The sequence below is a fragment of the Sorex fumeus genome, unplaced genomic scaffold, assembly GCF_029834395.1.
Source record: "Sorex fumeus unplaced genomic scaffold, SorFum_2.1 ptg000131l, whole genome shotgun sequence".
Classification (NCBI taxonomy): Eukaryota; Metazoa; Chordata; class Mammalia; order Eulipotyphla; family Soricidae; genus Sorex; species Sorex fumeus.
Window position 1 is genome coordinate 30,590,671 of NW_026606188.1, and position 14,005 is coordinate 30,604,675.

General features: G+C 36.3%; 1 protein-coding gene across 1 annotated transcript in view; it reads left to right on the forward strand.

Annotated features, from left to right (window-relative positions):
* The window catches only part of PLPPR4 (phospholipid phosphatase related 4), a 53,582-nt gene that overhangs the window by 20,157 nt on the left and 19,420 nt on the right, over nucleotides 1–14,005 (forward strand). The gene's annotated exons all lie outside the window — the stretch shown is intronic.

The following is a 14,005-nucleotide window of genomic DNA, read 5'->3' on the forward strand; positions in this document are numbered from 1 at the left end:
TTTTATATGTATCAAGCTCTCCAAAAGATACATTTGTATAAATAAGTTTTAGTTGTCATGGAAAATCTTTAATCTTGAGACAAGATTAATAATGTTATCTAAGCATATAGGAGCCACGCTTAGGAAAAGAGACTGTCTCAGAATATCTGGTAGACTTCTCATCTCCAGATTAGACTACAAGGACTTTCTCTGAATTACTGATAGGTTTAAAGTGGCTTATAGAAGGCAGTATAAATCCCTGTTAAATAGAGTAATTAATGAATAATAGAAAATTTCAGCTTAATAGTGATTGGATTAAGTGATTTAATGATTTTTTAAAATGTACACATAATTTTAGAAAACTTGAGAAAAATAATTTCAAAATACTGATGCTTCTAAATCAATAATTTGTCCGTAGAGTGATATGACCACATTAGTCTCAGTATGAGAAATTTGCCTCTTTTAACCTGTATTTCACAAATTTTCAGTTAGTTTTTATTTCCTTGACATTACTATTCCTTTTGTTTTATTTTTTTAAAATTTGCATAATGTATTTTCTATTTAGTCAGCGTGAATTAAAAAACTATTCAGAATTCGGTTTCAGGCGTACGATATTTCAACACCAATATCTTGACCAGTGTACAATTCCTCCACCAACGTAAAAAAAAAAAGCCCACAGTTTTTGCACCATGTTCACAGTACTGCTGATGATATGTTCATTCATGGAACTTAATACCTTTCAGCACCTCTCTCCTCCAGGTTGAATACTTCCTCCACTATGGTTGTATTATTTCCTTCCCTGTCCTATCTACCCATCCCCACCCCACCAACACCCGATCCCAAGTAGCCAAGCTTCCTATTGAAGACTAGTTTGGTTCTGTATAAAGACATGTCTTAAATTCTAAAGGCACTATGTATTTCCCTGTAGGATTTTTTAGATAAAAATAGATGTGCTTTATCTAATGAATAAAATAATCCCACTAATAGTAAAATGCTATTTGATCTTAATGTGTTGAACATCTCATATTTATTTGCATGCATACTCTGCATGCAAAAATAAATGCATAATTCCATTTAGCAGAAATTGCAGAATAATATTGATTGTAAAGGAAAAGTATACAGTCATATTAATTTATTTTTGCTATTTTTTAAAAATACTTTAGAAAGGTAAAGTTTATTGAAAGAATTTTTAGGCAAGAGGCAGTAGATATAGGTACAAACATAAACTTGGATGCTAGATTTCTATTGGTATAATCATGCTCAGATCATGAAGTTCTTGTGTGTCTCAAGCCCGTCATATACACAAAGAGATGAGATAGTGCCTAATACAGTTAATATAGAATATAAAAGAGGTGTTGTGAAGAAGGTATGAGTTTATATACAAGGTATAACAGTACCTGGCAATTTAAGAGCAATTACTTTTAATAACTGAAATACAGGTTCCCAGCCTTAGGTGTCAGTTTCTAATTTGGTTTAAAAAGAAAAAAAAATACCTCCCAAGACAATGCACATATTTCAGAGTCTAATTATGTAAGAGGAACAAATCTTCAAGACCTGAGGTTAAATGTGGTGATTACAAAGCTTTACCTCAAGGCATATACAAAATCAATATCCAGGCAATAAAACAGCCATGTATCATTATTTTAGACATAACTATTAGAACAATGAATGATCACACCTAGGGTTTGTAGAACTGTAAAGATTTAGTTTATATTTGGGTAAAAAGATATATAGAAGAGGTTTTACAGATTAAACCTAACATGTATATAGTACGATTAGAGACTCTTTCCTATTTGTTGCAATTGCTGTCTGAAGACTCAGTTTTAGCTTCCTGTCTTCTTTAATTTTAAAAGGATATTGACATTTACTTTATCCACACATACATTACTTCATGCTACATTTTAAACCGTGGATATATATTCATTAGCCTATTTCTTTGTCTCTAAGACCTTACCACTGAATAGGAAAGAAAATAAAAGGAACATTTGTCACCTCCCTGCACCCCCTCCTACCCGACTCACACCCAACACACACACACACACACACACACACACACACACACACACACTTGCTCTGATAAGGCTTTTTGGGTTTACCTCTGAGTAGGGAGTAGCCAGAACAAGAGATGCAATGAAAATAGCAATTATAGAAATGCATCTGGAGTTGTAAATGCACCCATTTCCCAATATAGTATGTTAGAAAACAACCACAAAGTGAAGATAAAGGCAGATATCTTAGACAGAACCAACCAATGGTTCTTGAGATAGTTCTCTACAATTTTCAAAGTGCCCAGCTCCTTCACTCACTGCAGCTTAACCCCCTTGCATACAAGGTCATCTCTAGCCTCTGTTCTTGAAGAAGACATTTCCCATGCACCCTGGGGCCACTCTTTCCTGAAAAGCCCTAGAGTGGTGCCATATGGTAGTGCTAGGGAGACAGCTGTGCTTAATGGAGTGCTTGCTTCCAGGAATTTAAGAGCTCCGATTTCAATTATTGGCCTTGTATTCAGAAGCAAGGGATGCAGTTTAAACGATCTAAACCTGGGTCTTTAAATTTACCTGTAACTTCCCAAGGAGATTGGGAGTAACACTAACAATAAATCATGATCATTTATGGGGAAATGTCTTAATAGAAATGGAATAGTATACATATATGTACATATATATGTATATATTCTCTTTTTATTAGATATGTAAGTTGCTCAATAATTTTTTTTAATTGAAAGTGAAGTGAGCTTTAGAAAGCTAATTGGCATTAGCTTCACGCCCTACGGAGGTCACGGGTTGCCCCCCACGAGCGGCTCTCCGGCACAGCCATGGCTCCAGAGCCACAGAAACCAATCTTATAATTATCTGGCTCTCATCAGAAATACTTCCAGGCTTAATAAGTAAAATATCAGAAATCCAAAATGCCATTGCGGCTGCGCGACACCATTTGGTTCTTATAACCAGCTGTAGAAAACAAATTATTTCACAATACCTTTTCAGCAGGTCTGATTTTGGGGTGTAAACTCTAAACAATAATAGTGCATCTTTTGTCAAAGCAATGAATCTAATCAAAGTAGATAGAGTATTATTTAGAATTCATCTGCCTCACAGGCATTCAGAGGGTTGGGAGGGGAGGGATATTGGGGTTCTTGGTTGTGAAAAATAAGTACTGGCGAAGGGAAATGTATTTTATCATTGCATGACCGAAACTTAAACCTGAAAGCTTTGTAACTTTTCCCACAGTGATTCAATAAATAAAAAATAAAAATTAAGTAAATAAATAAATAAATAGAAAGCATTGGCATTATATCTAAGCAGAAGAAGCAATTTTTATCTATAAGTGGTTTGTCCACTTCTCCGTGGACGAAGTCCATGGAGAAACCAAGTGCTTATGGATTAGGAACAACCAAGTGCTTGTTTTGTTTTCTTTTGTTTTTGTTTTTCAAAACACATATGCTCTGTAATACCCTCCCTATTTATGAATCACAGTAGTTGTTGTAATGTTGAGGGCAAAAGCAGAATGAGACCCACTAGCAAGCAGATTGGAGTATATGTCCCGAGATTTAGGTACCTGAGGAGGAATCTGGGTTTTTGCACTTACCAGGTTTGTGACTAATGGGAGATTACTAGAACCTAACTCAGTCTCATTGTTCTATCTATAAATTGGAGATATTTGGGGGAATTACTTCTTGATACTGTAAAAGCTACAAATTGAATGCAGCAGCAGCCATTACCAAACATGAGATGGCACCTACATCTTCAATACAAACAACGCATTGTTAAGAAGTTATCCATATTTTTTGTTTCTTTAATAGTAATGCCCAACTTCCTTTAGATTAAGAAAGTCTTTGGCAGACATCTTAACACATTCAAAATTTATATTAGAGAGTTTTTTTTTAAAGTACCCAATCTTAAGACAGAGGTTGGTAATATAAAAAGAACCACAACACAAGGAATTCTAATTAGCCCTACAATAAAATATGTTAGTTATTTAATTTCTGAATGTAGACTATCAGGAGATTTAAGGGAGAAAATAGTTAACTCAACATTTATGAGGATTATTTTTATAATAATCAAAAATATGAAATATGGGTTCTCTGGGTTGGGGAAGTAGAGGACAAAATTAAGCAAGATTAGCAAGGCTAAGTATAAAAGGTCATAAATATGTAGAAAATTTTTACTTAATTTTGTTATTAACGGCCTGGAGCGATAGCACAGCAGGTAGGACTTTTGCCTTGCATGCAGCTGACACGGATTTGATTTCTCTGCCTCTCCCAGAGAGTCTGACAAGCTACCGAGAGTATCCTACCCACGTGGCAGAGTCTGGCAAGCTCCTCACGGTGTATTCGATATGCCAAAAACTGTAGCAAGTCTCACAATGGAAACGTTACTGGTGCATGCTAGAGCAAATTGATGAACGGGAGGACAGTACTACTGTGCTTTTTTATTAACAAGGAACTTTTTTGTTTCTTCACTGTGTGGTAATGCACAGCCTTACTCGAGGCTCTGTGCTCGGGATCATTCCTGTTGGCAATCCAGGGATCATATGTGGGGCCAGGGATCAAACCCAGGTGGGCCTCCTGCAAGGAAAGCACCCTGTCTGCTGCACTATCACTCCAACCCCTAGTGAGACACTCCTAAGGATGAAAGATGCAATTATTGCTGGATCATGGTAAAATCAGACTGAATGCATAAAAAGGGATTAAACCAAATGAGGAAAGAATAAAGAAACCAGAACATATTCTAGAGGGTAGAGGTAGAAATATGTGAGACATGTTTCTTAAATCAGGCAAGCATGTGGAGAATTTTAGGACTTAGAGCACAACAATATAATAAGTGACTTACTCACTAATCAAATGATTCTGTCAGGTCCTTTTAAGCCTTGTTGCAAAGCCCAGAAGCTAGTGTATAAATGAGGGAAGAAACTGGATTATCTTGCTCCTGAGGTCAGTCTTAGTTTCCCCAGCCACATTGTCCTTTCTGACTTGTCTCTATTCATATCATATATTTTGTTTGAGAAAACCAGTGTAGTTTTCTAGACTTTGAACAATGCCACAGACTATTTCTGACCTATCTTTTTCCTTTAGTAACACTACATGTGTCAGTGTGTTTCCTATCATTCTTAATTTTTGAGGCTTGTCTGGATATACTGCAATAGAGGTGGAGTTATTTTATAAGCAATAAAACCCCATGTTGGTTATTATTATTGCTAATGTTTCAAGTAAACATATCTATTCGCAAATAATAATGTGGGTTATAAAAGATTTCACACTATAGGAGGTGGAAAATTCTATCATCAGTAGGCATCAACCTCAGACAACCTTTCTTATGGTCAGATATTTTAATAAAATGGTTTTGGCTTGTTACTATTGCTTTCAATTGCAGTTTTAATATATTTTTTAAAAATTTACTTTCTCATAATTTGGAAATATTTATCAGTTCCCAGTTTCTCAATATTTTTGGTTTAGGGGGTCACACCCAGTGATAGTCCAGAGAAATTCTTGACTCAGTAGAAACTCTTGACTCAGTGCTCAGGGATCATTCCTGGCAGCTCTTGGGGGGATCACGCAGTGCCAAAAGTCAAACTTGGGGCTTCTTCAATCAAAGTATGCACTCCATCCCTTAGAACTATATTCCCAGTCCCTAGTGTTTCATTTTTAATACTTTATTTATTTATTTATTTATTTATTGTTTTGAATCATGCCCCACAGTGCTCAGGGTACACTCATGGCTCTGTCCTCAGGGATCATTCCTGCTGTGCTCAAGGGGAATCAAACCCACATCAGCCACAAGCAAGGCAATCACTTTAGTTGCTGTACTATCTTCCTGGCCCTTCAAAAATTTATTTATTGTAAAAACTGCTTATTTTATATTTTATATATGAGTGACATGCTTACCATTAAATACTTTTATACCTTGTGTAATTACTTATATCAAAACCAAGGAAATTAAGTTTTAACATTTTGATCCCAAGTGTTCTTTAAAAGTGGAGTGTTGTGTAAAGGATCCTATATCAAATTCTACAGATTTCTCCCTGCAAACTTGGACTCTCCATTCTGCTGCAGATTGACGTTCTTCTCTCTTCTTGACAGCTATTTTGATAACTTATAGACATCTCAATTTTCAAATTTCCAAAACACAAACTTAAGAATCTTTGTACTTAATCTTCTCTTTTCCATCCCAGTAAAGAATGCCAGAGCCCTAGCAGATCAAGTACCAAACTCTGGAAGTCCAGCTTTATTATATTCAGTCAATAAATCCTATCTTCTCAAATCTCCAAAATCACATGCAGAACCCACAAATTCCCACTACATTATATAGCACCCTAGTGAAAGCTAACATTAGCTCTTGCTGGATAACTGCTCATATCTACTATTCTGTCAGCTCTGTGTGCTGGTAGTTGTCTGTTGTGTTTGCAGCTATAACTATTCACACTCAGAATAGTGTCTAGCACATACAAGGTATGTAATACACATTTTTTGAAAAACCTTCCCATTTTCACATTCCTATTTTTCACCCATTGCAATTCATCCTCTGTGCAACAACTAGCAACTAAAATAAACTTTGTGACATGTAGTTCACATAATCTTAAATATCTGCTTAATTTCTCCAGAATGTTTCTAAATTATACTTCAGATAAAATACTAACTCTAGTCACAACCTTCAATTCTGTGCAATTTGACTTCAAATCTATTGTTCCTGACTTCACCTCTTATCACAATTCTTTGTGACTATGCTTCTCCACCTTTTATTGTGGTACTGTGATTTGCAATAGCATTAATGACAGCTCCATGAATATACCACCCAAACACCATACCCTTTACCAGAGTGCTCACTTCTACCACTTTCCCTAGCTTTTCACATGGTTTTAATGTGGTTGGGCTGGAGCTGTAGCACAGCAGATAGGGCGTTTGCCTTGCACGTGGCCCACCTAGGTTCGATTCCTCTGCCCGCACAGCGAAGCCTGGCAAGCTACTCGTGATATATTCAATATGCCAAAACAGTAACAACAAGTCTCACAATGGAGACATTATTGGTGCCTACCTGAGCAAACTGATGAACAACAGGAGGACAGTGCTACAGTGCTTTAATATGGTTAGTTTCTTCTTTGTCATTCAATCATCTATTGAAATGACATTAGGTAGGTCTTCTTCTAAAACAGCAACTCCCACAGTTACCAACAACTTTCTGTTTTGTCATCTTTAGTTATAATACTATTTTATTGACCTTCTTAAAGAAGGAAATTAGAAAAAATTTATTAGTGAATCACCGTGAGGTAGAGTTACAAACTTATGAACTTTTGTATTTCACTCATACAATAATTGTTTACCCATTCCTCCACCAGTGCCCATTCTCCTCCACCAATGTTCCCAATATCCTTCCCACCACCCCCACCCCATATCCCCCACCCCACCCTGCCTCTGAGGCAGGGCGTTCCCTTTTGTTCTCTCTCTTTTTGGGTGTTTTAGTTTGCAATAGAGGTTTTGAGTGGCCATTGTGTTCCGTCTGTAATCTACTTTCGGCACTCATCTTTCAACCCGAATGGGTTCTCCCAATATGCTTTAATTGGTATTCCCTTGTCTATCTGAGCTACCTTTTCCCCCAGCATGTGAGGCTGGTTTTGAAGCCATGGAGCAGACCTCCTGGTCCTTATCTCTACTACCCCTGGGAGTTAATTTTCCATTCAGTTACTTTATATTCCACAGATGAGTGCAATCTTTCTATGTCTGTCCCTCTCTTTCTGACTCATTTCACTTAACATGATACTTTCCATGTTGATCAACTTATATGTAAATTTCATGACTTCATTTTTTCTAACAGCTGCATAGTATTCCATTGTGTAGATGTACTAATGTTTTTTTAACCAGTCATCTGTTCTCAGGCACTTGCATTTTTTTCCAGATTTTGGCTATTGTAAACACTGTAGCAATGAACATACAAATGATGTCATTTCGATTATACTTTTTGCCTCTCCGGGGATATATTCCCAGGAATGGTATTGCTGGGTCAAATTGGAGCTCAATTTCTAATTTTTTATAGTCTCTGGGTCTTGGCCATTGATGGGATTACACGGCACGGGGGCCGTTGGTGGCTGTAAAGCCTACATACTGGAAGATGGGGATCTGGGTGGAGGAGGCCCCAGTTCCAATCCGAGCAGGCCTGGAGATCTACGCCTCGGGTCCCGCACACCTGGGTTCCTCTGCCAGTTCCTTCATGCGTGAGGCTCGTCCGAACATGTGGAGCATGGCTGTGGCTGGAACTGGAGGTCTTATAAAACCCTGCTCCCAGAAGAGAACAGCACAGAGTCTCCTGCCTCCGTGCCTGGCCGTCCTCAGTCCTCACCGGGGCCCCTTGGAGGAGGGTGGGTTGAGTTTCCCTCCCCACCTTGAGCAGAGCCCCAGCAGCTGAAGACTCCAGCCACAGCCATGCTTAAAACCACTCTCCACACATTTGGATGAGCATCACGCATGAAGAAACCGGCAGAGGAACCCAGGTGTGTGGGACCCAGGGCGTAGATCTCCAAGCCTGCTCGGATTGGGACTGGGCCTCCTCCACCCAGATCCCCATCTAGTATGTAGGCATTACACCCACCAACTGCCCCTGGCACCATGTAATCCCATCAACGGCCAAGACCCAGAGACTTATAAAACCCTGTTCCCAGAAGCCATCTTATCTGATTCTACTCTGGAGAACCAAAAATATCCTGCCCACATGGCAGAGTCTGGCAAACTCCCCATATCATATTCAATATGCCACAAACCAGTAACAATGATGAGTCTCATTCTCCTGACTCTAAAAGATCCTCGAATATGGCACTTTTTAAAATCTCAGGGCTAGGATGAAGGAGACGTTACTGGGGCCTGCTCGAGACAATCGATGAACAACAGGATGACAGTGATACAGTGATTCTAATTTTTTGAGAATCCTCCATACTGTTTTCCAAAAGGGCTGAACCAGTCGAGATTCCTACCAGCAGTGAAGGAGAGTCTCTTTTTCCCCACATCCGTGCCAACACTAGTTGCTTTTGTTATTTTGGATGTGTGCCAGTCTCTGTGGTGCAAAATGATATCTCATTGTTGTTTTGATCTGGATCTCCCTGATGATTAGTGATGTAGCGCATTTTCTCGTGTGCCTTTTAGCCATTTGGATTTCTTCTTTGAGAATTTTTCTGTTCATTTAATCACCCCATTTTTTGATGATGTTAGATGTTTTCTTCTTGTAGAGTTCAACCAGTGCCTTGTATATTCTTGATATCAACCCCTCATCAGATGGGTATTGGGTGAATATTCTTTCCCATTCTGTAGACTGTATTTTGGTCACTGTTTCTTTTGGGGTGCAGAAGCTAAAGAAGGAAAATTTTATGAAGATAAGGACCTGGATTTATCACAACATAGAACAATGTGTAGCCCTAGTGGACTCTCAGTAAATATATGTTGAGCAAATCAATTGACAATTAGTATCCTATGTGTTAATTAAATTTTCTTACCAGAGTCTCACCAAATTAATAAGATCTCAGAGAACTCTGATTTGTACTGTCTGTGACAAAAGAGAAAAAGGGAACATACAGGTACCACTCTGGCTAGGTTTTAAAGTGAAACCATTCAATCGAGAAGTAAAGTGTGTTCTTATTGTCAACATGCTAAAAGGAAATAAGTCACCTATGATAGACTGCCTATAATGTCTCATTTAAATTACTATCTAATGTAGACTTTACTTTTTTAATGTGCACGAGAGGTTTCAACATTATATTGCAAATGTAATCTTTTGAAGCACATTTCTTTTGTTGGCCCTATCTGCTCTAACTGCTAACATTTTTTTCTTTAAATATAGCTCTATTATTTGTTCTTACAAGTTCCTTAACAGATGGTAAGAAGACTCAATCTTTTCTTTCTGAAAAGTTTCCTTAATCCTTACGTAATCTCATTCCTCTAATAGTGCATAAAATTTTTCTTGACTACTGAAAAGAATTCCTGATATCTTATTATATAGAACTTTCAAAATTTCTTCTAAAGTCTTATTTTAAATGCAATCAAAAGATGCCTATAATTTTATTATGTTTATATCAATTCTCTATTTATACCAAAACTAGCACATAGAACTGGTAAACGTCTTACTTTAAAAAGAAAGTTCTGTTGCTGAGCACTTCAGAAGATACCTTCAAGGCCAAGTAAATTCGAAGTAAACATTGTAATTTAACTTATTATACTGTCTGGAAGTAAAATACAGCATAGGCAAGCAATGCATAAAATTACTGTTTTTTTCCCAATACAACTATTTTGGTCAAATAATTATTTCCAAAAACAAAATGATGTAAGAGATAAATTAAGAGATGAAGGGTAAGAAATGCTTTCAAATCAAAGAATTACCGGAACACCACTGGGTACAGTCGGGGTGGGCCTCCAGCTGTGACCCGTGAATACTGCCTGGGCAGGCCCTGGTGGCCTCAGTCTTCCTAGATCTGAACAGCAAATTGTGTCATCAGGCCCAAGCACTGAGCATGGCCTCAGACTCCCTAGGCATTGTTTTTTAAAAAAGAGAGAGAAAGAAGTCAGGGAAGAGGCATCAAAAGGAAAAGGGAAAATAGTGTGATTACTATTTTAAAAACAAATAGAAGTTTTAAAACATAAAGTTGAAGACAATTAAACACATGAATAAAAAATGCTAAAACTGGAAAGCCTGACAGCTTCAAGAATGCTAATGACAGAACAAACTAAGATGAAAATTATAGCACTGCACTGTTATCCCATCAGGCAGGCACCAGTAATGTTTCCATTCCTCTGTGTCCCGTGCTACTGTACAGTGGTGTCTGCTTGCCCCAGGAACACAAAGTGAGACTTGTTGTTACTGTTTTGGCCATATCTAAAATGAATAAAATTATATTATAAAATAAAATAAAATAAAATTATACTGCTACCTAAAGTTTTTTTTTATTTCACAAAGAGAAAAATGGCTATAAATAGTCTAAAACAGTTAACCATAGAAAAGCAGTTAACCACAGTATAAAATAGTAATTTCTTAAAAAGAAGTACAAGGGAATTGAAAGTGAGGAAACTGGTTTCAGAAAATATGATAAAGTATGGCATTATGAAATAAGTTATATTTGATGATATCATTATCAATAGTTCATTTCTAAGTTCACACTGGTGGTAGTAAGTGGAAGAACTTATACAGTATTTTCTCCACTATCTAAAAACGTATAGTGTCCTACACACACACACACACACACACACACACACACACACACACAGAGGTTCAAACTCAGTAGGAATAGTGATTTCATTCCATGTTTATATCTTCATTAAAATTGAACAAAATCTAATGTTTCACCAAAAATCATTGCTCTATAGTCACTGTCACTGTCACTGTCCTCCCATTGTTCATCGATTTGCTCGAGCGGGCCCAGTAACATCTCCATTGGAGACCTTGTTGTTACTGTGTTTGGCGTAAAAAAGCTATAAGGAAATAGAAAAACAGGTATAAACACACAGCACTTAAGATACAAACCTCTACAAATATAAAGTCCAGAATTACCAGAAAGTTTTGGTTTATAAGTAATCAAGACAGACTTGGGGAACTGAGACAATAAGAGGTAAAATACAAAGGAAAGGTTAAAGATAGACTAACTAAATTAGGGATGCTAACAAGAGCATGGTAGGCTTCTCTGGGAAGAAGAAAGGGGGCAATTCACAGATGAAGCCTAAAACACTTAGGGGTAATATCCAACACAAAGGAAAGGTTAAAAATAAACTTTAACTAAATTAGGGATGCTAACTAGGGCATATCAAGCTTCTCTGGGAGGAGGAAAAGGAGCAACTCACCAGTGAAGCCTAAAACACTTAGGGTTAATATCCAACACTAATGTATCTAAAAATTAGGATTTTTCATTCTAATGTAATCTAATACTTAATTCTAATTCCATCACCTCCAAATTCAGGGGTGAATAGTACAGGGAATATTTACTTAATTTTTAGATTACATATGTTGGTATGTTTTATCTTTCTGCAGACATCATCAAACTCACTTATCAAAGGTTCAAGCATTTAGAAATTAGTCACTCAAGTGTCAGTGAGGTAACTCAAAGTTCTGGAGCTTGAGGTCTCAAAGTCCAAGTGGCATAGTTATAGGAGCCTCATTTTATGCTCCTCATTTTTTTTTGTTTTTGTTGTTTTTTGTGTTGTTACTGTTGTTGTTTATAAAAAAAAACCCAAAGACCTAAAATGCAAAGTAAACAAATCAAAGCCGAAAGAAGGGGATCATTAAATCAAATTTAAATTTGAAATATTCTAAAATTATTGAAATATTTAAAATATTTAAAATTATTTACATTAAAATTATTTAGGAAAAACTTTTATGAATTTATGAACACCATATTTTAAGATCAAACTTATTCATGCTAGGTGATACATAGTTTGATTAAAAATTTCCAAATGGAACATAGTAGTTTTGCCAATCAATACTATAAATTAATGTGGTTGTATTTCATTATCCTAAAACACTATTACCATCTTGGAAAGAAATAGTAGAAAAATAATTATGATATGTGAGCTATAATTTCTGGGTTGAGAATCAGCCATTGCCACTGACTAAAGTAAACTAAATGTAGTCACCTGCAAAAGATAGTTAATAATAGCATGTCTTACATCGTAATAGAAAGATAAGCAAACAACTTTAATTAAAATATATAAAATAAAATTCAATGTAAAATATTACATGAAATATATGTTAAATTAAAACAAAAATACCAAATTGGATATAATGAGAGATTCTCAATTTTGCACTATGAAGTATTGATTAATTGGTTATGACTGAGAGTTGCTATTATTGCATTCCTGAAGAAAGAAGTGGTGAGGAAAAATGATCAGCTATTTGGAGTGATCAAATTAAGAGAAATGTAAGGCTTGTTTTTGTTTGATTGACTGGGTTATAGTTTGAGAGTCAGGCTCAGCAGCATTAAGGGGCTACTCTCAGCATTTATTTAGGAAATACTCCTGATGTTGCTCAGGGAAACTGTATATGTCGGGGAATCAAATATGTCTGGGATTCAAACTCTTGCATTCATAGAAAGCATGAACTCAGCACACTGAGCCCTGGAGATTTTTATGTACTTTGAATTCTTTGAGGGAGAAATATCTACATGCAAAACAGGAAGACAATGTCAAATTAATTTCACTTAGATGGGAAATGAAAAAAATCACCATAATAAACCAACAACAACAAACACAAATACAGGAAACAGATTGGTGAGTGATTAAGGCAAAAGAATAGGATGGGCAAAATGGATGAAGAGAATCAAAAGGTACAGATTTTCAAGTGCAAGTTAAATAAATCATAGAAAATAATATGGAGTATGTTAACTATAAATAATAATAAATCCATGATGTATATTTAAAAGTTGCTAAGAAAGTAGATTTTCAGTTTTCAAGAAAATTGTAACTATGTGGAAACAGATAGAAACTAGGCTAAGGGTTGGTCATTTAATAATGTATGCAATTAAATAATCATTATATTTTACAGATAGAATCAATGTTATGTGTCAATTATATATCAATAAAATAGAGTGAATACCAATAGAATTGTGGTGGTGAGTGTCTGGGGTGTGGTGTGAATGTTATATGAGAAGATGTAAGAAGCTGAAATAAGTGCCAGATTCTGTAGAAACCTCAAACTCCTTGTTGTGGTATTTGAAGTTTATTCAAGCAGAATGGCAACCAGGACTGCCATATGATAGCTAGTGAATTGATCTAAAATATTTTCAAGTGCCCAGTGGAAAAAAGATGAGAAAATGGATGGGGTGTGGGAGAGGGTGAAAGTAGAACATCAGTTAGGAATTAACCCAAGAGCAAAGGTGAAGGAGGCATGAGCTCATTGTAGACTGTGGAAACAGTGAATAAACTGAAAATACATTTTAAAGGAAGAAGTAATAATATCTATGAATGATTACTATTCTGAAACAAGAGAGGCATGATGAGAGAAGGGGAAAGAATTCTCATTCGTAACTGAATCCATGCATACGATAAACTGAACATCTTTGTCCTTTG